The sequence below is a fragment of the Myotis nattereri genome (genome assembly GCF_964212035.1).
Source record: "Myotis nattereri genome assembly, chromosome: 4".
Taxonomy (NCBI): Eukaryota; Metazoa; Chordata; class Mammalia; order Chiroptera; family Vespertilionidae; genus Myotis; species Myotis nattereri.
The window spans coordinates 72,088,225-72,113,821 of record NC_138079.1 but is presented as its reverse complement, the minus strand read 5'-3'; the positions used below and the strand labels follow the sequence as shown (position 1 = coordinate 72,113,821).

General features: G+C 40.2%; 1 protein-coding gene across 2 annotated transcripts in view; it reads right to left on the bottom strand.

The window, feature by feature from the left end:
* Positions 1–13,236: 13,236 nt before the first annotated feature.
* PRR16 (proline rich 16) overlaps positions 13,237–25,597 on the bottom strand; it is a 235,809-nt gene continuing 223,448 nt past the window's right edge. For both annotated transcript variants that reach the window (XM_081089133.1, XM_081089134.1), the window contains exon 3: positions 13,237–14,496. The gene's annotated coding sequence lies outside the window, so the exon portion shown is untranslated. The remainder of the gene's footprint in view (positions 14,497–25,597) is intronic.

The window sequence follows — 25,597 nt, the reverse complement described above, 5'->3', positions numbered from 1 at the left end:
AGGAAGCAGAGAACCCCAAACAAGAGGAATTCAAAGAGGACCACACCAAGACACATCATAATTAAAATGCCAAGGGGAAAAACAAAGAGAGAACCTTAAAAGCAGCAAGAGAAAAACAGTTAGTTACCTACAAGGGAGTCCCCATATGACTGTCAGCTGATTTCTCCACAGAAATTATGCAGGCCAGAAGGAAGTGGCAAGAAATATTCAAAGTGATGAATGGCAAGAACCTACAACCAAGATTACTCTACCCAGCAAAGGTATCATTTAGAATTGAAGGTCAGATAAAGAGCTTTGTAGACAAGAAAAAGCTAAAGGAATTCATCACTGCCAAACCAGTATTATATGAAATGCTGAAGGGTATAATTTAGGAAGAGGAAGAAGAAGAAAAAGGTAAAGATAAAAAATTATGAACAACAAAGTGACAACAAATACGTATCAACCAACAAGTGAATCTAAAAATCAAATGAATAAAAAATCTGATGAACAGAATAAACTGTTGAATGGAATAGAATCAGGGGCATGGAAATGGAACAGACTGATGATTCTCAGAGGGAATGAGGTATGGCGGGGTGCAGGAAGAGATTAGACACAGAGCTTACATGCATGTATGCATTACCTATGGACACAGACAATAAGGTGGTGAGGACCTGGGGTGGGGTGGGAATCGGGTGGAGGGGAGCTATGGGGGGAGAAAAAGAGGGACACCTGTAATCTCAACAATAAAGATTCATTTTAAAAAATATTACCTAATATACAAATTAAAATGAGTGCTGGTACTTGAACTAGACTATAACTTTCCACTCTTACTCCTTAATTTCAGTAAAATATGCTAGACTTTAAAAAGTCTTGTGCTGTTTGTACTATGGCAAGAAGAGGATAGGAGTGGTGTTCACTTGGGAAGAAACAGTGTGGAGGAGAACATTTGGTTGAATGGGCAAAAGGCAGAACCAAGAGATCAATGAAAATGGGCAAGTGGAGCAGCTGGGAACCAGAGAAACAGACACTCCACATAGACTCTGGAAGGAGCTAGTAGTTTATCTCACAATGTGAAGAGGGCAAGAGTGAGGTCATTTAGCATGAAAAAATATATATACAGAAATACAGAGGATTTGGGAACTCCCAAGCTACACAAATTTAGCTTCCGCAGAAGACCAGCTTTCACACTCAGTCTTCTAGCAATTCAAAAATTTGGTCTTGGAAAAATAAGAAACAATAAACCGACTGCATTAGCTTTCTAACTCACAACAGTTATTTCACTGGAATGCACACTACTTCATTGTTAAGCCTTTGGCTTTAATTTTTTCACACTGTCTTGCATTTTTAACATATTACATAGCTATATATTTGTTAGTTTGGTTCTAACTTTTAGAAAGCTTAAAGTTAATTTTTTTGCTTAAGCAATGCAAATTTGGAACATAATACACACTCAATATTTGTTGTATGAGTAATGGAGACTAGTCAATTAACAATACATTAAATTGGATCTATCCTAAATTATGGGTTTGCAGAAAGAAGTATTGAAGGACAGATAGTTTTGTCTTATATGGAGACTTTTAGGGCAGTTGAAATTTTATAATCTGCCTGCAAAAGAGGCTGAGAAGGAATACCGTAGGCATCCTTTGGTAATTTAATATGCAGGTTATCACCACCAGTATTTCTAGCAGGTAATGTGGAAAGATGTTTTCATCTTTGAAAGACTTAATCTAAAAGAGCTTGCTCACAAAAAAAGGGAGGCTGCTTCTCAAATCTTGATTAAGAGCAACCTTTATGGCCCCTCTCTGTTTTGCTTTTTGCTTTTCTCCAGTTAGTGTAATTTTCTCAGTAAAACTGCATTGTACTACTCAGTAAAGCATTTGAGTGTCCAGTTTATATCACACATGTTGGAGAAAATAGATACGCGCAAGGGAAAATCTATTGGCAAAGGTCATTTCTACTTTAGCAGGCTTCAGTCTTATCTCAAATGAAATTCTGCTATAAAGTAGCAGTTTAGAACTATCTTTTTCTTTTGAGGGGGAGGTAGGATAGTATTTTTATCTTAGAAAATTAGATGGTTTTATTTCTCAATCATCTGTTAATTGTTTATGGTGCTGTAATTTTAATATCTTACATATGTGGTCATTATTTGGGAGAACATTATTATTTTAAATGTATATATAAAATCTTCTGGTATTTCAAATTTAAATTGATATATTTTAATGTAAAAGAAGGACTAGGCCACCTAAGTGAAGAAGTTTGCCTTTTTTCATTAAATAGTATGTACATTCTCCTCTTAAAATTATTACTACCACTCAGGTAGGTAATTTTGTGGCTGCAAAAGATGATCATAAATTGTCACAAAAAGAACATATCTCACATTTTACACTATAATCAGACAACTGTTTTATCTCAAGAGCATGATTTCATTCCAGAAAAGAAAATTTTAATAGCATCTTTCAAAAGAAGTCTCAACATTAACTGAAACCACACAGTAAGTGCAATTTAACAAAAAGTTTTTTTCCAATATTTTGTAAGCATAATTGAGAATTATGTTTTACTTTTTGAAATATATTTATCTTCTATCTTCATGTTTCCTCAACTAATGCCTACATCTGTACTTTTGGAAAAGAATAATTACTGTAACAAATGGCACTTCTCCAGTGAAATTTACTATTACCTCCCAAATCTAGCTTTTACTCTCTTCCTAGCTTTATTTCCTATCAAGTAAGTACAATTTCCTGTTATGAAAAAGGGACCTCACACCCTACATATACAAATACATTTAATAAAATTTAAAATTCTGTAGCATTTCTAAATGCTATTACATTTGCTATGTGAGTCATAAGAAAGAACTGATCTCAATTTCCACCTTAGAGAGAGTGTGTGTGTGTGTGTGTGTGTGTGTATATATATATATATATATATATATATATATATATAACCAATTACATCAGTGTTGGACACAATACTGATTGTATGAGCAAAAGTAAATGACCTAAATATCCAATAACTGTGAAATGAGTAACTAAACTCTAGAATTACTAGGAGATACAGGTAAAAATGTGGAAAGATCTCCAAGATTTATTCTTGAGTAGATCAAATTTAGGTGGTAGAACACCTTATATAAAGTACTAGATGCACGAAATTTGTACAAGGTGCTCGGCCCTCGCAGCCACAGCAGTTTGCCTCGGCCCTCGCAGCCCCGGCTTCATCCAGCAGGACATCCGGAAGGACATCTGGTCTAGTGAGCATATTACGCTTTTATTATTATAGATGATTCCATTAATATAAAGCACACACATATTCACATACACAGCAATACTATGTTTTTCTACTGGTATTTGTATCTATGTCAAAAGTTATGGCGGTTTACTTTGGAAAAGGAGTAGGGTGGGTAAATGGTAGTGAATAGGGACTTTTGTCTTACATTTATTATTTTTATAATATAATGATAAATTAAACATATACTTTAAAATAAAATATATACTTTAAAGTAATATATGCTATATACCTTCCTTAGTTCATGCTTAAGCTCCTTTCTCTCAATTTCTAAGTATTTTATGTTAAAATGTTAAGGAACATGTCTTTGGATTATGGTAAAATGTTTCCTTCTTGCTAATTTTCCAGAACATTATTGTTAATGCACTAAATGTTATTCAGTTTAGCAGTCTTATTTTCATGTTTCATTTAAAAATTTATCTACATAAAGAACATATACAACTCAATTGTCAGGAAGACAAACAATCCAATTAGAAAATGGGCAAAGGACCTGAATAGACACTTCTCCAAAGAGGACATACAGATGGCCAAGAGACATATGAAAAAATGCTCAACATCACTAATCATCAGAGAGATGCAACTTAAAACTACAATGAAATATCACCTCACACCTGTCAGAACAGCTACTATCAATAAATCAACGAACAATAAGTGCTGGTCAGGATGTGGAGATAAAGGAACTCTAGTGTACTATTGGTGGGAATGAAGACTGGTGCAGCCACTGTGGAAAGCAGTATGGAGTTTCCTCAAAAAATTAAAAATGGAACTGCTGTTTGACCCAGCGATCCCACTTCTGGGAATATATCCTAAAAATCTCGAAACAACAATTGGAAAGAATATATGCCACTCCTATGTGCATAGCAGTGATATTTACAATAGCCAAGATCTGGAAACAGCTTAGTGCCCATAGTCAGATAACTGGATAAAAAAGTTGTGGTACATTTGCAAAATGGAATGCTACATTGCTATAAAAAAGAAGGAACTCTTACGCTTTTCAACATCATGGATGGACCTGGAGAATATTATGCTTAGTGAAATAAGCCAGTCAGAGAAAGACAAATACCATATGATCTCACTAATATCTGGAATCTAATGAACAAAAATAACCAACAAACAAAATGGTACCAGAAGCATGGATACATGGAACAGAACAGCAGGTGCTGGAGGGGAAGGGGATAGGGTGACTGAATAAAGGAGGTAAAGGGATTAACTAAAGAACATATATGCATACCACATGGACATAAACAAAGTGTGGTAATGGCCAAGGAAAGGGGATGTGGGGTGGGAGAAGGTAGACAAGGGGGGAGTAAAATGGAGGACATCTGCAGTAGTGTCCATATTAAAAAAAATTTAATAAAAAATGCACTGTATATTTTATTTTCAGCCAATATAGAAACATAAAAATCATTCAGAAAAAATATATCAGGTTATCAAATTGTGGATTCAATCTTTAATTGCATAATAAAGAATAAACACTTTGAAATATTTACATACTCTCCAGAGAAATTAAAGGGAGCTCAGAGAGCGTATATTCCCATGCTTTTGGAAGCTCATTTAATTGTGGTGTTTGGTTAAATTAATCATTCATTGATTAGCTGTATTTTATGATTAAAAATATTAAAATGTCTTAAAAAGTGTGAACTATCCTCTACCTGGGGGATCAGACTGCACATCATAATGTATACTATTCTTCACCTCTAAATTTCAAATACTGTTACTGTATTCAGTTGTAACTGGCAAAAGATCAAAGAAAATCCGCACGTGGTTAGGCAATTGCATATAATTCTGGAGACCTGCATTTTCTATGGAAATCTGTAAATCTTTCTTGCATACATCCTTTTTAATTTTATGTGTGTATTTGTTTCCTTTAACAAAGCCTTTGAAATAACCTGGATTTTGCACTATGCCCCAAAAAACAATCATCTCTGTAGCTATGACAAAACAAACAAACAAATAAAATGTAAGGGATGCTTTCACAGAATCAGCATAAAGTGTTCCCCTAAACATATCTGTTGAGTAAAAATATGTTAGGTAATTCCAATATTCCACTTATTTCCTCAAAAAACAAACAAACTTGAAATACCCTACTATAGTGTGTGTGAGTTACAGATAAATTGTATTTACAAATACACAGAGTATCATAATGGTAAGGTATGAAAACCTGTACAGTAAAAACGTTCTGTGAAAATGTCTTATCTATACTAATAAAAGGAAATATGCTAATATACCGGGTAGACCAGACATCTTCCGGACGTCCAACTTCCTTCTAGACAAAGCCACGATGGCGGGGACCTAGGCAGAGGTGGTTAGGGGCAATCAGGCCAGCAGGGGGATAGTTAGGGGGTGGTCAGGCCGGCAGGGGGCAGTTAGGGTGTGGCCAGGCCAGCAAGGGAGCAGTTAGGGTGCAGCCAGGCTGGCAGAGGGGCAGTTATAGGGCAACCAGGCCGGCAGGGGGGCAGTTAGGAGGCAGCCAGGCTGGCAGGGGAGCAGTTAGAGGGTGGCCAGGCCAGCAGGGGGGCAGTTAGGGGACAACCAGGCTGTCAGGAGACCAGTTAGGGGGTGACCAGGCCAGCAGGGGACCAGTTAGGGGGCAATCAGGCTGGCAAGCAGAGGCAGTTAGGGGGATCAGGCAGGCAGGCAGGCGAGCAATTAGGAGCCAGTGGTCCTGGATTGTGAGAGGGATGTCTGACTGCCGGTTTAGGCCCCATCCCACAGGGGTCCTGGATTGGAGAGGGTGCAGGCCGGACTGAGGGACCCCCCCCCCCCACGCAAGAATTTAATGCACTGGGCCTCTAGTATCATCTATACAATGTACAGTGCATCCCTATGTTCACTGCAACATTATTCACATTGGTCAAGACATGGAAACAACTAAAGTATTCCTCGATAAATGACTGGATAAAGAAGTGGAACAAATATACCAAATATAAATGGAATACTATTCAGCGAAAGCAAAAGATGAAACACTGCCATTTGCAACATGGATGGATCTTGAGAATATCATGTTAAGCAAAATAAATCAGAAAAAGTCAAGAACCACATGATTTCACTTACATGTGGCATTATAAAACTGAAAGCAACAAATGAACAAACAAAACAAACAAAAACTCATGGAAATAGACAACAATATGGTGGTTACCAGAGGAAAAGAGGAGTTAGAGGGTAGTGAAGGGGAGAGGAGGGTCTAATGTATGGTGACTGAAGGAGATTTGCCTTTGGATGGTGGGTACACAACGCTATATACAAATGATGTATCATAGAACTGTACACATGAAACTTGTGACCAGAAAGGGACCAGGACCTATGAGGGTCTACCCTGGCGCAGTCTGGAATGGGTGGGTTATTGACTTTGTGAAGAAAATATTTCATGATACAAGTCCAGGTGACTTTGAGAGTATATTTACTAAAGCTAGGGACAGTGACAGAAAGGAAGGTTTAAGATAAAAGAGGCAAGATCACTGTAACAGGAGTGAGCTTTGGCTCAGCTGCCTGGACACAGGAAAGGAAGTTACAGTAACAGAAGTGAACCTAGGCTGGGCTGCATAGACACAGCAAAGGAGGTCACAGTTAACAACAGAAGTGAGCAATGCTGGGCTGCTGGCTGCATGGACTCAGGATAAGAAGTGACAGTAACAGAAGTAAGCCTAGGCTGGGCTGCCTAGATGTAGGAAAGGAAATCATAGAGGTAGAAGTAAGCCACACTGGACTTTGTGGATTCAGGAAACAAATTATACAGGTAAAAGGAGGGCCCTTGGAGACAAGTTCAGGGGGTCAGTCCAGGATGGGCTGCTGCTGCCTACTGCTCCCCTGGTAGCAAGTCTTGTGGGAACCTTTAAAGCTTAGGAGAAAGAAAGCAAAGATACATGCCTGAGGAAAGAAGGGGGAGCTAGCAAGCTCAAGGGAGAGTGATCACAGGGTCCTTTGCCTTAAGGGTTTTCCTGTTTTCTAAAGGTGGGAATTTTAGAGGAGGGTTCTATTAGAATATCCATCTGCTTTCCAGGTGTGTCCTTTGATATGCTGATACACCAAAATGAGCATACAGAGAAATCAGGGTCATTCTCTGGTCAGTTTCACCTTCACAGGAGGCAATCAATCAATGTCTCTCTCTCAAATCAATGTTTCTCTCTCTGTTACTCTCTCTCTCCCTTCATCCTTCTCTATAGTCAAAAATCTTTTTTTTTTCTTTTTAAAAAAGAATGTCACTAGAAAGTTTGCCCCAGCATGGTCTGGAATGTGTAAACCATTTGCTCCAAAGTGTCCTTGGAGAGGGAAGATAAGATCTTGCAATGTATTAGCTGGCTGTAAATTGCTCAGCCATCTGTTTAGCTATCTGTCTCAGTTTCCCCATTCTACTTGCCATGGAATTTTCCTAGTTTCTTACTACCCTGCCCCAAAACCTATATAATTTTATTAACCAAACTCACCCCAATAAACTTAATACATACATACATACATACATACATACATACATAAATAAATAAATAACAGTGCTTTGTGTACCAGAATTACAGTCAGTGTGATGAGAGGTTCAAAACAGGAGACACAGATGTTCTCTATCTCATTAATAGTCTATTCATAAAAAGGAATAGACATGAGTATAGTAAAATCCATAAAAGATTAAATGTTCACGTTATGATTCCACTGTTATTTTGCTCTTGAAAATATGAATAGAAAATTTTATTCCCTTAGATTTGCATATAATTTAGTGTCTAAAATCTCCAATACTCAAAACAGGGCATGATAAACTGGTGCTACAGTTTTAAAGTCTTGGGGCAGAACCAGATAGCTGTGTACACCATTATTCATTCTCACCAGCCTCTGCAGTGCTAGAGTATCAAATTTATTCAATGTGGCAATGTGCTCAGCCAAATGAATTACATTCCTTAGTCCTCCTTATGCTAATGTGGCCAGTTTGAATAATGACAAATACACCAAAATATTGTATGAACATTTTTCAGTAAGTTTCCTGGAAAAGAAGGAGATGAGATCTCGCCTCGTCCTGTTGCCTGGGATATATGTGATGTCTGGAATTCTAGTCACTGTTTTGCACCATAAGGACATAGGTGTTGTTCTAAGAATTTCAGAGCAGAGCAGTAGAAGCTTGGATCCCCGATGATTTTAAGGAGTTGCTGGTATGCCAGCTCTGCACAGCCTCTTGTTATTTGGGTTTTTCTGTTTACATACAGTTTTACAGAAATAGTTTTCAACATTTTTCTAAATGTTTGTTAGTCCACCTGTACTTACTCAAGTCTTTATGAATTCACAGATGTCTACAAATGCATTTTATACCTTCCTCAAAAAGTATACCTATGTAAATTATAAATGCTCCCATACCATTCTTTTTTTTATTGATTTTTTTTTTTTTTTTACAGAGAGGAAGGGAGAGAGATAGTTAGAAACATCGATGAGAGAGAAAAATCGATAAGCTGCCTCTTGCACACCTCCTATTGGGGATGTGTCAGCAATCCCAGTACATGCCTTTGACCGGAATCGAACCTGGGACCTTTCAGTCAACAGGCCAACGCTCTATCCACTGAGCCAAACTGGCTAGGGCCTCCCATACCATTCTTAATTTTAATTTGTTATTCTGAAATATTTTATATTCATTTGACCCCCTTTTTTCTGGTTTGCATTCAATCGGATATGCTTTAAACCATTGTTTTATGGGTAAATGTCTGCATTACTTTGGGTGTAGATGTAAATGTTTTGTGGGCTGAGGGAAAAGTCGGAGGAGCCTGATCTTAGTGTTTTCAGGAATTAAACGCACCCATATTTGTTATACCAGATAGATTTTCTATTCTGTTATTTCTGTATACTTACTAGTTTTGGTTCTCATAGCTGTTTGCATTGTTTTCTGCTTTACTTGAGGTAGAGATTAAGTAAGATGGGCTTCCACCTCCCCAATTTTGTCCATGCTATCCTTTGCTAAAACCTAACTACCCTTCTTTTTCAGGTCTTCTGACACCCTATTTTCTTTCCCTTTCACAATGCTTTGTACATGATTTGCCCCATTTTCCTACTTATCACCCATCAGATCTCAACTCAAAGTTTACTTCCCCCACCCAGTTGCATACATTGAATATATGGTCACAGCATACCATATACTTTTCTTCATAGAAATTAGCACAGTTGTAATTTTCATTAACTAGTGAAATTACACATTTAATGTATTTCTCTCCAATTTTAAACTCCATAAAAATGAGATCTTTTTTCCTCACTTTCCTAGTGCTTAACACAGTTCATATTGCAGAGTGAGCACTCAGTAAATAAAGAAATCATCTTCCCCATGTAGACAAGCCTGATTAATTCAGTGAACTTGGGCCAGCAGAGAGATAGAATTGCATGTAAATGTAACCTACCTGCACTCTAAAAGCAAATGTCACGAAATAGAGATTACAGACCTACCTCAGAAATCTTGCATATTTGTTTCCTGACCACTACTATATAGAGAGGGTCTCAAAAAAGCAAGTCATAATCTTTGTGCTGGAGGAGGGTCTTGCCTACAATTTCTAAGCAAGCAACATCTGTGAAGCGCAATCAAGCAAAGGGCAGTAAAGTGAGGTATGCCTGTACCTACACTGGCATTCTCAATTTGATAAATCGGTAAGTAGTAAGTCTCAATGACAGATGAAGATTGTTTAATAGATTTTTGTAAAATATTGAACTGTGAAGATAGCAAAGGGTACGTTTAAAATTTGAAGACAAAAGATAACATGATGTACAAGTGAAAAAACTTAGGAAGCAAATGTAATTAAAGTTAAGAAGAATAAATAAACCAAAGTCAAGAAAATTTTAGACATGTTTTTTTCTGGTGTGCATGTCACCACCATTTCACCCACTAGAATTTACTTTATAAATTACTACTAGAGATATCCTGCAAAAGAACAGGCCTGCTAATGCCACATCTTTACAAAACCTTTTAAGGGCTCTCCATAGACCGCAACAGATAAAGCACTCCTTATTGTTGAGTATATTCATAAAATAACTATAATTTGTATCACTTATTTTTTTAATCCTCACCCGAAGGTATTTTTCCATTGATTTTTAGAGAGAGCAGAAGAGAGAGGGAAAGAGAGAAACATCGATGTGGCATCAATTGGTAGCCTCCTGCAGGCGCGGACCAGGGCCCTGGGTGGGGAGGAGTCTGCAACGGAGGCACGTGTCCTTGACCAGAATAGAACTGGGACCCTTTGGTCAGCTCGATCCACTGAGCCAAACTGGCGAGGGCTGTTATCATTTATTTCTTATGGAGTTTAGTGTTAGATATTTTGGTGGAAAACTGGTGTTCCTAGTTAAGGTCAAGTAATTCACAGCTTGAAGCAATAAGCACGGACTTTAAAAGAATCTGACTGCGTCCAGGCATACTTCAGTGCCTAACATCCCGCAGGCACTGGCGATATAATTCCTAGTTGGATTATTTCCATGCGCAATGTCTTAATTTCCAGGGGTTCAAATCACGCGTGACAAACTAATTTTCTTCATTATGGCACAGGATACACTGAGTACCACAGAGAGACTATACAGAGTAAATCAACTTCAGTGTGCAGAGTAACGCCATGTGCGCTTTGTTTCGGATCGCAGTTTGGGGATAAACCTAACGATCTGTTTTCTTAATTCTTAAAGAAGATGTGTTTGAGGTTGTTCGGGGGCTCTGGTTCAAGACAGTGACACAGGAAAATCCTAGGCTCGCTTCCTCCCGAGAACACCCTGAATCTGCGGCTACAGACATTCGGTTCAACGTCCTCGGAAAATAATACCTAAAATCTGAGCCACTCGGGTGCCTCAGGCCCACCTCATCCACTGGGGGGAGGGACTCGAGACCGGGACACCGTCTCCCCATCACCCCGCACCCGCACACCCCACGCAGCCACCGCCTCCGGAGCAAAGTCCACTCTGAGCTTCTTCCTGGGGCGCCTTCCCTGAACCCCACCCCGCACCCGAGAGATGAGCCTCAAACACAGCGAGCTCTGTAAAACAACTTCCGCCAGATGACACGAACTGAGGAACGCTCCCTCCGCATGGACTCACCTGTCCCCGAGCAGAGGACGCCGATCCAGAGGCCCCCGGGCTTCATGGGAAGGAGGTGAGCGCGACCCTTAGCCAAGCAGAACGCATCAGCCCGGAGGCAGACAGCAAACTCAGCACCAACTGGGGGGCTGCTGGGTGGTGAGCCCCATCTTCGGCTCTCCCTCTGCCTCCCTCGTGCTAACAGGCACCTCGTTTTCTGCGTTTAACAACAGGCTTTTGTGTTCCGCTTCCGGCGGGAGCCAACTACTCCCTTGGCCGGAGGCCTCCCAGCCGCGGGCGCCATCTTGGTGCTCTGGTCGCGGGCACCCGCCTCGGGAAAGGCGAGGCTTTCCTTTTTCCTGTCTTTTCCCTGGCGGGTGCTCCCTAACACTCACCCTCTGTCGAGTTCCAGGGCGCCAGTATGTCCGGGAGGGGGGCCTCTAGCCTTTGCACCTGCCTGTACCCCGTGTCTTTGGTTGGTTGGCTGCTGCGTTGCCTTTGCGAGGAGGCCCCTAGATCACCTGCTCCGGAAGCGCGGAGGCTCCGTCCTGGTCTCGCGAGACTATGACCCCGCGAGTTCCTGGCCCGCTGCCGCCTCCAGGGCCGGCCCTGCACAGACCGCGGCTTGACGCACGCCCCTAGTCTTGCCGAGAAGACCCATTTTGCTGCCCTAGAGCCGGAGGCTGTGGAGAGCTCTCAGGAATAAGACCGAGAATGCAGTCGCTGAGCTAGCCCTCTGCCTCGTTCCGCCTCGCCTATGTGTCTCAGGCAGCGGCTCAGACCCTGCCTGGTGCACCCATGGTGCCCCCATTTTGCAGCTGCTGCCAGGGCACCCCTCTCCACTGCCTGGCTCTGGTGGCCAATGGGCTTAGGCCCTCTGGCCTCACAGCACCACCACCAAGGGAAGAGCTCCGAAAAGGCGCCCATTCCAACCCACCAGAGCACCACAAGAGGCAAGCACCCAGGGAAAGCCAGGCCTATCAGCTTGTCCTTCTAGCGGCACCGGAGGGGCGGGCTCCTAAGGACATACATCTCAGGACTGACTCTCCTCCTCTCCAGAGACTGAAGACCTGGCACCATCTTGGCACTCTCCTCCAGCCACCTCCAAAATGTTACTTATAGTTACTGTAACTATAGTGAATACTGTATTGCATGAAACTAATATAATTCTGTCAACTGTAATGGAAAATAAAAAAAAAACATTAAAAAATAATAATACTGTATTGTATATTTGAAAGTAGCTAGAAGAGTGGCTCTTGAAAGTTCCCATCACAAGAAAGAAATTGTAACTGTATGTGGGGATGGATGTTAAACTGGACTTATCGTGGCAATCGTTTTGCAACGTATACCTATATTGAATCACTGCATTGTACACTTACACTGAAAAAAATGTCAGTCATGCCTCAATTAAAAAAAATGTTTTTAAGTAATTTGTTTGAGCTGCACACTAGTTACCGAGGGTAGCAATGATCATACACACTCTGGTTGGTGAGCCTCAGGCAAGGATGAGCACTTTGCAGGTTTTCAGTAGGCCCTTCTTTTCATTTTTGTTCAGGAAGAGTGCCTAGTCGTTTTGATATATACTGATGGAAGTTCTCAGCAGACCTCTGATGATGGCCTAAAAGAAAGTATCTAATTTCATCTTCTGAAGCAAATTTCCATCAAGAGAATGGAGAGAAAATCTTTACTCGCCCAATACCTAAACTTTCGGTTTTACAGCAGACAGTAAAACTAATACAACTACAGTATTAAAATAATCCCTGACCAGAAAGCCAAGGTAACAATATATCATTCTTCTTCAGAGTTTAGGAAATAGAAAGCCCAATTTTATACAAAAGCCCAAATATACAAAAATATTTGATATTTCATTCTTCCATGAGTTCTAAATTAACATAAAAAAAGCTTGCCAAGGATCCATAGGAAATTTATCTTCCAGGTAATGAAAGCCAAATAATATAAGCAACTACAAATAATACAAACAACACATTTATTTAGAAAAATAAACTGAAAATGCTGTTTGTCTGGTACATTATCCCATGAAGCATAGATAAATGGCTATAAAAAACTGTTGTTATATGTCAAATACAAATTACAAATGATTTTTTTAAATTCAGAGAACAAATAGATGTTCAACACAAATGTTTAGTGTACAGTTCACTGTATTTGACTTCTTGGCTGTTAATGATATAAAATGATTTCATTAAAAAATTTGATCCCTTTTTCATTCATTTGACCACACTGATGCTTTTTTGTTATTATTCTATACTTATTATTTTAATCTGAGACAAATCTTTTTTTTTTTTTTTTTAGGTAACTGATTTTTATAGAAGAGAAAGCAATGTCTGCAGAATTCTTAAGTGCTTCCTTTTGGGACTCCTACAAGAAACTGCTTGTTGTGGTCTCAAAACTCATGGGACCATCTGTGCAAATAACAGCACACATCATTACCCTGAATGGAAGTGACAGTGCAAATATTAGAAGTGCATTGAGAAATAATCAGTAAGACTGACTTCCCCCCTCTCTCAAACAATATGGAGTGAAGGACTGAATGCAGAAACATTTCAAGCAATTGACAATAATGCTGTTATTCCATTATGGCTTTAAGGGTATACACAAGATGGCAAACATCCTCTCTGCAAACAGCAACGTTCTGTCCTAATACTACTGTTCATTGCCGCAATGCTCCTCTGTTTGTTCAGTTTATGTTTGTCTACATATTTATTTTGAAATGCTGAGTAATTCTGACTAGAGATATTTCCTATCTCTATTTTACCTTCCCAAATGATAAATCAATTGATAATAATTTACTAGCTTAACTGCCGAATATACATTTTCATGGGTTCACATCTGGAAATATTTATTTTCATGGTGAAGGAAGATGAGTTTTGTTTGGTTTCTGTTTTTTGTTGGCTGAATTGTTTAGTCCTTTTCATATATATATATATATTAAATCTTCTTGATAATTTCTGAGTGAAGAGATTTAAGGCTGTGGCTTTTTTTCACCCCTAGGGCTCTGCTCATGGCTGTCAGACTAGAGGCAGATGATTTTATGCAGACCATATCAGTAATCACTTGTGCTCCAAAGTTGAGGGAATTTGCTGCTCTGAGATGGACAAGTTCCTGGTTATTTCAAAATTACATCTGGCCTCAAGAAGTCATAATGATGAATCTGAAGTGAGAAAAATGAGCTGACATGCCTCCAAATAAAGATTTCCTTCCAATCTGAAGGAGCTGTCAGAAGAAAACAAAAGACAAAAGATCAGTTTAAATAGTAAGTACAGTTTAACAAAAACACATAAAATGCATTAAGAATGAGGCAATCATTTGTTAATGCCTAATTTAAAATTACTTGAATTATCAAGAATTGCATTTTAAATGTCTAAACATATTGAAACATATATCCCCCTTAAATTTCATATATAAAAATAATGTGACAAATCAGTCATCAAAATTTAGTAGTAGCATGCTTATATTTCAATTAAAAGATCTGTCTCCTTCATTAATCTCTTCCCATCTGCCCCATCCCAGAGATGTCAGTTTGTTCCATGCATTGATGCCTCTGTTTTGTTCGTCAGTTTATGTTCATTAAATTGTACATGTAAGTGAGATCATGTGATATTTGTCTTTCTCTGACTGGCTTATTTCACTCAGCATAAAATTCTCCAGGTTTATCCATGTTGTCTCAAAGGGTAAGAAATCCTTCTTTAACTGATGGAAACAGACAGTAGTGTGGTGAAGGCCTTGGGTGGGGCAGGGGCTGGGAGGAGGAAGCTAAGGGAGGGGGAGGGAATTGGAGGACATCTGTAATACTGTTAACAATAAAATTAGTAACTGAATAAGAATTAATGTTCAAAATCTATCTCTGACAGTTTTTAAAACTTCAGGTAAATTTGTCCACCTGTAAATGTACTAAGTTCTCAAAGACTATTTATATAGAGCCTGAAAATATAAGAATATCTTGATATATTTTTTGATATACATATATATCACTATTAAAATAGTTAATAAATCATTTTTAAGGTAGAGAGACTTCATTTAAAACAGCAAAAAAGCATTTAAAAATCACGTTGCATAATATTCTCTTTCACTGCATTCTATATAGTCTAAATGTATTATCAAATTGCCTAAAAGATATTCTTTTCCTTGATGCAGCAGAGCTGCCAAAGAAGTAGTCTGCCTTCATGAATACCTGCAATAATTAGCACCTTAAAATAAATTCTATCCATATTCCTATCCATATCCTAATTAATACTTTTTTTTGGAAAATAGTAAGAAATAAAACCTAACCATAATCCTCACTCTGTCCACCCAACATCAAATATGCTTAGCACCACTTAATGTGCAGTGTGTCTATGGTCTTCTCTTTAAGTTATGATGTAAAAGATAATATGTATGCAATGACTTACTAAAATAGGTCCAGAAAGTTATTAAAATGAACCTGGTACCATAATTAATTGATTAGGAAATTATTAGAAAAGTCAGAGACAGAGAGTAGTGGCATTAAGTGCATTTTTAATCCCTTAAAGCCCATCTGAGAACCCCTGCTTTAACACTTTCATTTGAAGGTATGTAAATTCCAAATGCATTGTGTTCTTTCTTCAATAAAGAGACACAGACATACACATAGATGGCACAATAAAAACAAACTGTGCAGCTACTGGACAAATTCTATATTACCAGATCATCACTAGCATATGTCAAGTTGCACATTCAGCCTTTTATGAAATTCATAAATAAAGAATTGTTCTCTCTTTGTGGTTTTAATAAGAGTTCAAGAATTGTTCAGAGTCTTGTAAATTTTATTTTAATAATCCCTTTAAATTTTATCTGTTGCTGTTACCTCTTGAAATATGATTTAATTAGATTGCTAATCCAACTCATTCAGGAAATGCCAAGAGGTATTCTGTAGGGGAAATGTTGCTTCTTACAGTGTAAATTTTCTCCTTTACTTTTGCTAATATCATGGCAGAATTTTTCTTTCTTTTTTTTTATATTTTTTTATTGATTAAGATATTACATATGTGTACCCTCTACCCCCCCCCCCCCGCTCATCCCCTCACCCCCCTTCCCCCCGCCCCCCCGTTGTCCGTGTCCATTGGTTAGGCCTATATGCTTGCATATAAGTCCTTTGGTTGATCTTTCCCCCTTGCCCCCACCCTCCCCTACCTTCCCTCCAAGGCCCGACAGTCCAATCAAAGCCTCTCCGTCTCTGGATCAGTCCTTGTTCATCAGTTTATGTTGTTCATTATATTCCACAAATAAGTGAGATCATGTGGTATTTATCCGCTCTCCAGTTCCATCCATGCTGTGGCAAATGGTAAGAGTTCCCTTTTTTCTTCCTCTTCTTAAAGAATACCTTTCAGCATTTCATATAATGCTGGTTTGGGCAGAATTTTTCTTATCCCTGTTGAGGCAGTTGTTGACTGAGTTTTTCATCCTAACAATCCTGTCCTATAGTATTTAACTTAAAAAAGTAAAACTGTTAACAGATTCTTGTTTGATTTTTTAAAAAAAGGAGTTTTGTACATTTTTACATCTATTTAAGAGCTAAAATTATTTACAAATATTTTCCTGTTCTAGTAATTTTTTTAGGTATCTCATAAAAGCAGTTATTTGCTTCACAGCCTTCAGCGACCAAACATTAAAAGCAGAGAATAAAATCTTCTAACCAGGAGATGTCTATATTGGCAGTTTGAATTCCAACATTGGGTGTTAATGAAATACATTTAAGTTTTACTTACTTTTGAAAAATTTTACAGATATCCGGGCCTCTCCCTGCATGGTATCAGATATCCCATTCACCATAACCTCAGGCTAAATATTTTTTTTCCCACTAAAGAAAAGCCCCAAATAATTTTTCATGTATAATTTGCTAACTTAAAAATTCATGAACTTCCATTATTATATATTGTTTATATTTTTGCCTCAAATATGGAGAAATGTAATACACCATCATCCCTATACAAATTAAATAAATGTACTCAGCATTGCAATAATGAAACATAAATCACCAAGATTCTGCATTAGCAACAATGAGTTGAAGTGCTTAGGGAATGCTCTCTGACTTATTCTTCAGATGGGTAGTTAATTACTTCATTCTATTTCAAAGGCCTTTGTTTAAAACTCATTAAAGTTTTCTTCACTTTTTGAATGGAATAGGTCAAAGTTTTTAAGCACTGCAAGGATCATTCTTTAATTTTGGTAAATTTTTCCAGACACAAATGTGATATACAAAATATGAATGATACCAGGTAATTTTTAGGCTTTGACTCATTAAATGTCAAGTCAGTTAATTTAGGTAAGTAGCATCTTTTTTTTTTTTTTCCCAAACTTATCTTCCTCACCTTAAGAAGGAAGGTGCTATTGGAGCCTTTTATTGCAGTTACATAGTCAAAAAAACAAGAGGCCCAACCCATGGATTAAAAACTCGAGTTTTATGGCCAGGCTTCCCCAGCCCTGGGCCAGGCCTGCATGAGGGGAGGTGGCCGCCCAGAGAGATGGGGTGCCGGCTCGTAGAGATGGGGTGCTGGGGCTGCATGACTTTTGCCCTGCAGCTCTTCTCTCTGGGGTTTCTTTCCCTCTTTCACTCACGTATAAAATCGCTTTCAAATTAAAAAAAAACAAAAACAAAAACAAAAACTCGAGTTTTTCACAGCACAGGTGAGAGTGACGTCCTCTGATTCTCCCACAATTCAGATTCCAGCATCGGGTGTAGACACCAAGTTGCACCCCTGAAAGGCATGGCCTTTGGACCTTCACCTAATGAAGCGTCCTTTGACCAAGTCCATGGGCTGAGGCTGCCCTCCACTGCCTCCCATTAACAAAGTGAACCAGGTATGTGCACAATGCACTAGGAAGCCCAAGGTCTCTTCTGTGTGGCTTTCAGTTCGGTCCTCTCTCCAGGTCTGTCCTCAGGTTTAGGGGATACTTTTTTCATGTAAGCAGTCTAGCTCTGGGCTGAGTGGCTGCTTGGGCACCAGGCCAAAGACATCACAGGGACCTAGAGACGCAGTGGGGTAGTAGACCCTGAGACAGCCTGGCAGTGAGCAATGGCAGGGCATAGCCTGCAGAGAAGGTGCCCGGGGAGGAAGGCAGTGGCGGTGGTGGCTGCATGCAGTCCAGGTAAGTGGAGAGGTCGCAGTGCTTGAAGCTGCCACCCTCCAACATGTCCTTGGTGTTGGGGTACAGCCCCCAGTAGTTGTCCTTGTCTGTGAGGTTGTGGCCGATGCTGTTCTGCCATTTTGGGGGGTTGTCGTGGCAGAAGGGTACTTGCTAGGTGATGACCTTGTCCGTGTGGCCCAGCATGAGGCTGAGCCCTGGCGCCTGGGTAATGGCCATGGCGATGAGAGCAATGTAGCTGCCGGGTGGCTTTCAGCCTCCTAGAGCTGTAAGCACAGTAAAACCTTGATATAACAGACTAATTTGAGTGAGGGAGTGTCCCTTAAAGCCAAAATTACGTTCTATAATAAAGTAGGTTTTCCTAATGCATGTTAAAAAATTGACATATTAGTTAACTTGTTTTTACTTATGTAGATACATCTGTGCAATTAAAATTAAGTATGTATGGAAAGTTAATTTCACCAAAAGTTTTCTATGTGTATTGACACCATTGTTATTAACCGAATTATTAATTAATTAACAGAAAAGGAGCAAAGGGAAGGCCAGATTATATAGGCATGCCATTTATACAGCTTTGCCAGAAAACTGCAGTTTAACACTCTCCAAGTCTGTTCCCCAGAGATCCTGGGGGAAGGGACTAGACAAAGAAAGAATAGATACATGACCAGTAAGGTCTAAACTACTCAGAGAGGGTGCTTGTTTATTAGTCATACCTGGGAAAGGGCATTAGCCAGGATGGAGAGCCCATTCAATCTGTAAAGATTCAAAATCTGAGACACATAAGCTCTTGAACAAAGGAAGTCCCCTCTCTTGTACACTGTGCTCCTGGCTCTCTTGCTGCAGGGGGCATGCTCCCCTGCATTCGCCCACATGGCTCATGGCCACGTAGACCCCACACAATGGACTGATGGATTGCAATTGGCCTGCTGCTCTGCCAAACTGAGCTCCACCGTGGAAGGGAAACTCTGGACACTGGCTTTGCTTTTAACTCTGCTGAATCCCCAGCAGCACATTTTCCAGAACTGGTTTAAGGAAAATGGGACATTGGAAATGCAGGGATATAACTCCACACAAATAAAAATCACTCATTCTACTGTCAAGTCTTAGGAAATTCTTTTTCGCAACATATTGTAAGAACCCCACACCCACTAACAATGGAGAAATTCCAACTGTGCAATTCTCCAGTAACAATATTACTGTAATTTTAAATGTATACTGAATAGACTAGTAAATGCATGCATTTACCAGTCGCCAAATGTACACGCCTAGGGCATGGCTTAGCACACATCAGAACACGGGACCACACGTGTTAAAACTGTTGCAGAAAGTCACACCACATGACAAAAGAACCAATTACCATTCGCCATGCAGTGTGTCATGTGCTTATCATTCGCCAAACATTATTTACTAGTGGTGACTCTTGGAATTAAATATGTAGACTATAGTTGTAAATATGTAATATCTATTTATGTTGATGAAATTACTACAGTGTTTTTTTTCCAACATATGCTATTCACTAAAATTTGTTAAAAATAACAGTGAATTAATAACAAAAAAACCCTGTTAATTTAATTATAAGCAAATATTGGTAAAATTCTCTTAAAATTAATAGGGTGTTAATTTTCACATGTGACCCATGGACCAGAAATTTTGTCTGTTAAGTCTGAAGTCCATTAAATTGAGGCCCGCAAAATCGAGGGTTTATTGTAGCATCTTAGGTGATTAAGAACATTTTTTCACAGTTAGGGCAGCATGATTTTAAAATGTCAACACAGCAAGCAAAGCTAAGGAAAAGCTAAAACTATTACTAAAAGTTTGTCCAAACATAAGAATTTCACAATTCTATATTTATTTGTAACTTAGTGTAATTTTTATAATTCTCTTCATTATAATTTATATTTATTAAGTATAAATGTTGTGCCCAGATTTCAAAGTTCCCAAGACCTCCAGGGAGCCAGTCAGTCCGATGCAAAAGCAAAGAGCCATTTATTTCAAACCTAGGTTTGGCTCCCCTGCCACGCTCACCGATGCAACGGTAAGCTCCAGTGGCCGAGAGAGAGAGAGGCCTGATGGGACAGGGGGTTTTAAAGGGGGGTGGAGTGAGGGCAGGAGAGGGGACTGTGGGCCCCGCCGATTGGCCAGGCACGAGTCGGTACAGGATGTGGTCATAGTGATGGCGTGCACTTCCCTTGATTATTATTGGTTAGTCCAGAGAAATCCTGGGTGTGGCTAGCAGCGGCTTCTTCCCGTGAGGAAGCACATGGCACCGTCCCAAAATGGAGGACCCACGGCAAGACGGAGGGCGCACATGGCTCTGTCCCAAGATGGAGAACCCAAGGCAAGATGGAGGGCGCAGTCCTTGTCCGGCTCCTGCTGCTGCGGCTCGAACTCGCCACAAGGCAGGATGGCCTTCCCGCACAGCACCCGCAGCTGGCCTGTGGGCAGACTGGGACTCCAGCGCGTCTGGGCGGCACAGGCCCAGCAAACGGGGTGAGGCCGGTGGAGTGGCTGGCCCAGCCCCGGAGGAGCGGCATCCGCTCGGAGCAGGCCTGGCCCACAGGGCCGGTGCACTGCAGCATGGCGGCCTCCCCGAGCTAGGGCACGCGCCCCACTCCGCTGCAGCCGCTGCTGCAGTGGGCCCGGTCCGGGGGGCAGCGGGCGGGTGGCAGCCCGCGCCGGGCTCCCGCCGTGGGCCGGGGAGCCAATGCCCCCCCATGGGGCCCGGCGGTCGGCCCACGCAGGCCCAGGTCCTCCTGACCGGGCCCCAAGGGCCGCATGGACCCCCAGCCCCAGCACGGGCAGGCGGGGAGCTGACCACGAGGGAAGGGAGGAAAGAGGCAGGCGGTGAGGCCTTCCGCTCCCATGACCTCCCCCGTGGTCGGTCACCGCCCGGCCCCACCCCTCGGCCCGCCGCTGGCCACCACGCAGTCGGTCCAGACACTCGGACCCGCTCCAGGGAGGCCAGGCCCTACGGCGGGCGCGGAGGGATTTCAGAGCCCAGCGGCCAGACTCCTCCTCCCGCACCGCCCGGAGAGGCGGGCGGCGCCTTTCATAAATATATAAAGTTTTACATATGAGTTATATAGTATTAAAATATATTTTATAAAACAGACAAATACTTATATACTAGTGACCCAGGACAAGGCTTCGTGCACATTGAAAGGAAATTAATTAGAAGGTGACCAGCAGGATGGGACTGGGCAAGATAGGCCGGACATGCCCTGGAGCCAACCTCCAGCAGTCCCTCCCCGGTTGGCTGCACCTGGGGTGGCACCTTGGCTCCAAAGGCATCTGCGGAGTGAGTGGGGTCCCTCCGGCAGGTGGGGTCCGTCGGCCTGGCCTGCGGGGATCAGGCTGAAACCGGCTCTCCGACATCCCCTGAGGGGTCCCAGAAGGTGGAGAAGGCACTCTGCAAAGTTGTTGTCATGGGTGTGGAATGCAAACGCAAGTGTGCAGTAAACCAGATTTGGGCCAACAGTCCCCCAGCAACAACATAACCCATGGCCAAAGGTGGAATCACGAGGCCCCATGAGGAATCAGACTCCCTCCTCTCGGGTGTCAGTGTGCATCACCAGAGAACTGCTGCTGCCAAGTCACTGCAGCCCGGCAACCCCTGTGTTGAGCGTCTTCCCTCTGGTGGTCAGTGTGCATCTTAGCAACGGGTCGGACAGAGAAAGGGACACTTAGCATATTAGCCTTTTATATATATAGATAAATATGTATTATATATGTATATATAATTTAAAATATTGTAACTATGAAACAGTGTATCATGTGTCTTATGTCTGCTGCATTTAAGAAGTAGTAAGTATGAAGAGACCAAAATCATTACCAAAAAAAAAATCTGTCTTATTCCCCTCTGTTAAATTAATAGCAGCAAGAAGTTTCCACTTAATTAGGTTAAATGAAAATGTATGGAATATTTACTATAAGCCAGGCATTATGCCAAGCATGGAAAATATATAAATAAAAAGTTACATTTCTATTACATCTAAATACAAAGCTAAATATTTCACATTCTATTTGTCATATAAAGCTATGAAGTAGATATTCTTATCATTCTCCAGGTAAGGAAATTCTGGCACTGATTAGATTGCACTATGACCTGCAAGCCATATTTGCTATACTTACACCAACCATTGGGTATAATGAGATGAATATCTGGGACAAATAGTATGATCCACATAGACTAAATTATTTACTATTCTGTCCATTTACAGAAAAGGTTGTCAATCCTGTTTGAATCGAACTTACTTATTATAATATTAATTATGACTCTATTTTCCCAAATGGATTGTGGATCATCTCAATAGCATTTATTAAATTATCTATATTTTGCTATGCTTTGGCATGCTATTCTTTTTTAAAATATGTTTTTATTTATTTCAGTGAGGAAGGGAAGAGAGAGAGAGAGAGAGAGAAACATCAATAATGAGAATCATTGATCAGCTGCCTCCTGCATGCCCCCCTACTGGGGATCAAGCTCACAACCCAGGCATGTGCCCTGACTGGGAATCAAACCATGACCTCCTTGTTCATAGATCGACACTCAACCACTAAGCAACACCAGCCAAGCTGACATACCATTCTTTTGTAATAATTCACATACATAAATTATTATAATTTGGATGCTAGTCATTCATTTCCTCTGTGGTATACATTTTAGATTCAGAGTGGTTGTTTTTAGCAAAATTTTAAAATTCCATGGACTAGCATTGAATTGATAGATTAACTGAGGCAAGTTGGCATCTGTGCAATATTAAATAGTCATATCAGAAACATTTTTATTCTTTTTTCAGTTTTTTTAATAATTGGATATATAGCTGTCATTTTGAATTTTATTGTGTTAGAATAAGGCCTGTTTGGTAAGCCAAATTCCCAAATATTAGTGTTTTCTAATGTGAATAGAGGGATAGCAAAAACACTTCCCTGTGAAAAGAAAAATGACCAAAGTTAACTTTCTAGCTGTTTCTATGGAAACCTGGTACTGGTAGAATGTCAGCTGTATTACTATGTAACTTCGCTTATGATAAAAATAAATCCTGATTTGTAAACTGCATCTGGTCTAGCAAGACTGTGAATGACTATAAATATCTCCTGAGATTTCTGAGGGTGGTAACTGGTCATATTCTTTCTTATTTGGGACATGGGAAGTGTTAGCCAGGGTTGGGACATGGGAAGTGTTAGCCAGGGTTGGTCCCTCACCTGCCCATGATCTCAAATTCTCACACCTGAGCTGTCACTTTGCAGGGTTGGAGAAAGACTTTATCCTTGACACTTACGGAAACTCATGTCAGAGCATCACTTGATACTGCCCTACAGGTATGCTTTGTTTACTGTATTATTCTAATGAAATCATTGTCAAATGAGCTTTATGGGGGTACTACTGTGAGATGGGTTGTCAAGTTGAACTTAAAACTACTAAGAGTGTTAGTAGTGTCATACATATGGAGATTCTCTTTCATTTGTGTATTATTGTCTTCATATTCTGTCATGCGTAGAGGACTAAGCGGTCAGAAGAAGGTACAGGGGAAGATTGTATACCTCCCCCAACTTTTTATAGGGCTTGAAGATGCAACGCACACCAGAATCCTCTCTGAATGGTGCCCCGGATACTCCTGTCTTGGTTATTATATTCTTGCAACAAGGAAGTATGAAAAGAGGATTTTGAATAATAGGCTTAGTACCACTGCTTTAGAAAGAATTAATATTAAACAAAATCATTCAGTGGAAGAAGTTGGGCAGAGTTTCCAGGCATGCAAAAAAAAGTTTCAAGGAGTTTTCACTGATAAAAATGACATTTAAAAGATAGGTAGACAATGTGTTATCAGCTAGAAAGAGAATGTAAATGAAGCATTCTAGATAGACAAATAAAAACACCTAGGTCATTTTTTAATAGCATTGCGTGTATTTACTCTTGCCCATTTAGTATGTTTTATATTCAGCCCATGTATTGGTTCCAAGTTATATGAAGTTTAATTGTTTTAATTAGTGTATAGATATGTACAGAATTTAATGCATATAATTAAATTAGGAAAAGATAGTTATGTGTGCACTTCCTTGTAATCTTTAAATTCTATTAAATATCTAGCTATTTTGAAAAGTCATTTTATTTCATGCTTCACAAACTATGAATATTGAGAAAATCACCTTGAAAATGATTATTTTAATATGAGTAAAATTAAATTGCTAGCTCTAACATTGTGTTCCAAGTTGACACAACTAATTCCTTCTCATGAATTACCTATGAAATATTGCAAAATATAAGTGAGATTCTCTTATAGCTTCCCTGCTTTCCTGAGCCCAGCAGCAGTGTAGGACCAACCTACACATCCATGAGGAAGACATACTAACCAAATGTGTAGGTAGTGCTTGACGTATGGAGGCTAGATAATTAGTAAATGTACATGTGTCTGATACAGCAGCAGTTTAGAGAGATGATATTCAAGTCTTTCAAGCCAGATGGTCATTCTCTATAATAAATTCCTGACACCCTGAAATATCACTCACCTCAGAATGCCCTTCTTATCTGAGCTAGCACATCAATGACATTCAATAACATTAGTTCCAAATTACCAAGGACAGCTACAAAATTTATAGAGTTCAGTGAAAAATGAAATGCAGGGCCCTTGCTCAAAAAGCAGGAAAAGAGCTTTGTTTTTTCTTACTCGCTCTCTCTGGTTTTATATTTGCTATTTAATGTCATGCTCCTTCTGGCTGAGTGAAGACCCCTATAAACCCTGGAGCTTTGCCTTGCAATTCAGAGCACATCACATGGCTGCCAGCACTTTGTCCCCCCTCCCCCTCCAGAGACAGGACAGCAATGATCTCTGGGTATGGGAGGGGAAGTGGGTGGTGAATGTAGTACCATGCCTGACAAGAAGCTTCAAGCCTCCAACATGTTCTCTATTTTTCTATTGGACTTCATTTATAAAATGCAAATTCAAAGATAAAAGAATCAAGACAGTGACTGCATATCATTAAACCCGAAGTGTAGGGGCCTATTTATGGGTAAGGAGGTGGTGCTTCTAAAGACAGGGCTCGCTCGGTGCAGCTGCAATGGTCACAAGCCTAGGAAGCTGACCCTGCAAGTCTGCCCCACTACAAGCCTTTAAAATTTAAAACAACAACCAAATATCCAGCTGTGCCTAATCCTCTGCTCTACTGTGTTTGGTTTTTCATTCAATAGTAACTAAAAAAATGCACATAAATG